Raw genomic sequence first — 4,549 nt, 5'->3', positions numbered from 1 at the left:
AGTAACCACGCTATGGAGGAACATGTGGTACCTACTTCAACCGCTCCAGCACGATGCAGTAGTGCCCTCTGAAAGTGAAATCATCCAGGACTTTGACGACATTGGAGTCCTGGTTATAGTCCTTGCGTTGACGTGCCATAGCCCTCTTGAGCCCCATCTCCAATATTTCATCCGTGGAGCTGCACAGAGGAAGTCCACAAGTTAATCACTTAGACTTGTGTAAAGGATGCCCCGAAGTAACGCCTATTCGGAAATAAATAAATACATATACATTCACTGGGTCTAACGGCTTTGTGAGTTTGAAGTGCTCCACTTTCATTACCGAGGAGCTATCACGGGAAAAGTGGCCGACATATGGCACACAATCGGATTTGAAGGTAGAGAGCCATTCAAATAGGATTGTACATATGTATGCTGAACTTCATTTGCACTGTACATAGCCAACCATGGTAATCGGAGATGCGTGGGAAGGACAACAAACTTAAGACGAACAGCAGTTCTAAAGAAATTTGTTTTCAATTTAGATTTAAAAGTACATAGTTTCAGTGACTTTCTAATATCGGAAGGAAGAGCGTTCCAGACGGCCACATAAGTGCATCTGAAAGCGTGAGATGCAGTGACCCTCTTTGTTCAAAGGCTAGCCAAAAGCCGCTGCAAAGATTGGTCGTCAGAGGAAACTTAATGCAAATAAGGGGATTAAATTGGGAGAGACTGAACAAATTAAGAGGGATTGGTGGTAGAGAACCATGGACAGTTCCAGAAAGGTTTGGGAAGAAGATAAAATTAGCTAGGGAGCAAAGGGGGTTTGGGGTGCTGCCTGAATAGAGTAATTCCCTGATGTGTGACTGTGATTAACTTGAGCCAGCTCCGAGCGTGGTCCAAGGAATGCTCAGGATTTTGTAGGAGCTGAACCTGTGCCGAGCTATGGCTGAGCTGCTCAAGCATATTTAATAGCAGCCAAGTGACTCAAGCCAGAGCCTAAGACTGAGAGTTCGAGGCTGAGCTAGAGCTGAGCCATGGCTCTGAATGTGGGTCTCATATTGCAAGGCGAGCACAACTCAGGAAGGCGCTATGTTTCACTGACAGAGTCTGCAGTAGTTGCACAGTTGGCGCCAATGTTATTTATAATCACAGTAGTTGAGTCATGTGGAGGTGATTTTTCAGTATTGGGATGTTTGGTCCAATACCAGTTACACTGTATGTGTTTTTTAAGCTTGAGGAAGAAACTGAAACCATTAAACAAAACTATTTTAAATTTTACTAGGTAAGGCCCACTGACCTATATAGCTATTTTCTAGAGGCGACATGGCCATAGATGATAGCTTCACCAAGTGGCTTATCACGTTATAGCAGCCAAATACTCTAAACGCATGTTTCTAAATGTAGAGTAAAAAACTGGAGGACCCGAAGAAAATCCATGCTGCCACGGGGAGATCACTACAAATATATAGGTGTCATTGAACCCACGACCTCCTGCATACCAGGCGAGGGAGTTAAAATCTCGCCATGAGAAACTGGAGAATGTGGAGGGAACCAATACAGAAGAGATGGCGAACATACTAATTCTACACGGGAGGGCGCCCAATTCAGGAGTCGAACCCAGGCCCACTTCTCGCTGTGAGGCACGAGTTTCACTTCCACATGGCCTCATTGCGGTGCCTCTGTGGAGTCTTACCTTAAGGGTGTGACCAACATCTTCACGACCACGATGTTATTTGTCTTGTGGTCACGACACTCGATGACCTGGCCTTGATCTCCCACCACAATTGTCTTGAGCACCTCATAACGGTAGTTGAGGTGCACATGTGGGTCCTGAGCGACAATAAAACAGAGGTCAGAGGTGAGGGCACCAACTCCATCATCAACACTCATTCACCCCCCCTGTTAATTCAGTGCTCGGTTGGACAGGAATATCGCGGTACAATTTAATAACCTGATTCACAGTTGTGACGAACTGAAGCATGATACATTTTCATTGTGTGTGTGTGTTGGTAGGAGAGAGAGCTCTGTCATGCTGTCTGATAATGATGTGTGCAAGGACACTGCACGTCATCACGCAGTGAGTGATTATACTGTGTGAAGATACTGCGTGTGATGATGCTGTGCATGATGAAGATGATAATGAGGCCTGAAGTAGCAATCAGGGCAGCTGCCCTAGTTGCTACTTCAGGTGTAATAACAAGAAACCACGAACCCTGCTACTGCTGGGTTATGTGACCACCCCAATTAGGTGTTTTGTTGTGAGTCTCACCAGAATGTAATTATGCTCTTCGTCGTCGTAGCCATAGTTATTGGTGCCCCGGGAATCGTTGTGGAACGTATAGTACCAGATGTCTTTCATGGCGGCAAGTTCTGCCTTCTCTCGGCGAGTTAGTTGAGGGCCAATAAGACCCAGGATTTCTGCGGACATGAGAAAAACAATAACTGTAAGTGATTTCGATTTAAAGCTTTCGTGACTGCAGGGATTCATCTTCTTGGTTCTTTCGGTAAAGTCACGTAGAAGGGAAATAATAAAATAATAAAAAGACAGCGTCTTTCCGACAGACCTGTTCTTCACCTGAGGACGGCTGCTTGCGTTGTGCCCGAAACGTCGTGAGAATTGTATTTTATTATGTTGTATTTTTATTATTTCCCTTCTACGTGACTTTACCGAAATAACCTAGAAGAAGAACTGTACGTAATATTTTATCATCGAAGCGCGTTTTATATAGGACAGCCTCACTCAGTCTCAAGACTCCTTTTCAGGAGGTTCCTGCAGATCTTTTGCAGAATGGGAGCAGTGCTGGTGCTGATATGTGTGATACTAAGTTGAGGAATTTGTCAGGTAAATATTTCAGGATTGGAATGTTTTGGCCAATACATTGTGTGGTTATTTTTGTAGCGATGGGATGAAACTGGGATACCCATATGCCCACACACACACTCACACACACTCTCACTCCCTCACGTTCTTCAGAACTGGGGAAGAATATAGAAACTACACACAGGAAGGTGCTCGAATCAGGAATCAAACCCAGGACCTTCCTGGTGTGAGACACGAGTGTTGCCGTTATGCTTACACCCTGCCACGTAAAGTTGTGATGCCACACTGGCTAATGTGGCTATTGATGTGTTTTTGTTGTTACAGTACTGAGGCCAGTGCATAGATAATCATCAGTTTGTAGAAAGTCTGGCAGACTAGGATTGAACAATTATTGTAACCATCATGTGAGAAAAGAGATCAAAGTAAATATTGGAGTTCTAGTTAACTCCAAACTCTAGCTTCCAAAAGAACGACTGCTAGGCTCTACATTATCACTCTCACTGTACCAGTCATTCAGCTGCTAATCAGAAGAAAAATACATATCCCCCCCATGCAACATGGCCACCTTGACATCATCCATGCAACATAGTCGACATGACATCACCCCTGCAACATGGCCACTGTTACGTCTCACATGACTATTATTACCTTTGGGTGATCTTCTCCGGATGGAGGCAGTAACCACAGTGTCGCAAGACCCGCCATTGCTTCCACCTTCAGCGTTGCTCATCTACACAAAGACAAAGGTTCCCCACATAGGATTCAACAAGGTGTTGAGTTAAGTGCAGTAGGTGAGTACTGAGCAAGCACCGATGATATCTGGGCTCCACATTCAGGAGGGTCATGCTGATAGTTCAAAGTTAATGTGCAAGTTTATTGATGGGCTATGTGATATATTGGTGTGGCTGAGGACTGCTTTGTTGTTGTTTTGGCTGCCTTTCCCAATATTAAATCTTGACTTAAAGCTTTCGTGACTGCAGGAATTCATAATCTTTGGGTCTTTCCGTAAAGTCACGTAGATAGGTTCAAATTAAAAGAAAAAACGTGACGTTTCGATCACAACACAAGCGATCGTCATCAGGAAGAAAACAGAGGGGGAAAGCTGCTAAAAGCAGACTTCTTTAAAAGTTCAAAATGGGTGCAAGCCTAAGGGTCATAAACGAAGTGGGCGGGGCTAGTGATGTTAATGAGAAATTAGCATGTTAATGTAAGATCGGAGAGTGGCCTCCACGGCGAGCACGCTGAGGTGGCTATGTTAATGTGAGAGATTAGCATGTTACTGTAATATCGCAGAGCCGACGGTACGTGGCTACACCCATTTTAAACCTTTAAAACAGTCTGCTTTGAGCAGTTTTCCCCCTCTGTTTTCCTCCTGATGACGATCGCTTGTGTTATGATTAAAACGTCGTCATTTTTTGTTAATTTATTTTTAATTTGAACCTATCTACGTGACTTTACCGAAAGACCTAAAGAATATGGTTTCCCAATATTGATAAATAAGACTTGTATAATTAATTATTGATTGAAAGTTACTGACTTGCTTTCCATTTTTCTACTTTGCACTCCTATTTTATATTGTTTGCTGTTGTAACTTGCTGACCCTCCCATACTGGACATCTGTGAAAACAAGCTTCGTAGGTCATTGGATTCTTACAGTCTAAATAAAGATTCTGATTCTGATGTCAAATCTCAGCATTGGGATGTTTTTCTGATATCAAGATGCTACACCTGGATTTACATTGAGAC

General features: G+C 43.6%; 1 long non-coding RNA gene across 1 annotated transcript; it reads right to left on the bottom strand.

Moving 5' to 3' along the window:
- Positions 1-1,690: 1,690 nt before the first annotated feature.
- Positions 1,691-3,544, bottom strand: LOC144740542 (uncharacterized). Its single transcript, XR_013589659.1, has 3 exons — positions 3,452-3,544; positions 2,252-2,400; positions 1,691-1,812 (listed from the first exon to the last, which is right to left on the bottom strand). It is a non-coding gene; the product is annotated as an uncharacterized LOC144740542 (long non-coding RNA).
- Positions 3,545-4,549: the final 1,005 nt, after the last annotated feature.

Source organism: Lampetra planeri, unplaced genomic scaffold (genome assembly GCF_965212315.1).
Source record: "Lampetra planeri unplaced genomic scaffold, kcLamPlan1.2.h2 scaffold_228, whole genome shotgun sequence".
Taxonomy (NCBI): Eukaryota; Metazoa; Chordata; class Hyperoartia; order Petromyzontiformes; family Petromyzontidae; genus Lampetra; species Lampetra planeri.
This window is presented reverse-complemented; position numbering and strand designations above follow the sequence as displayed.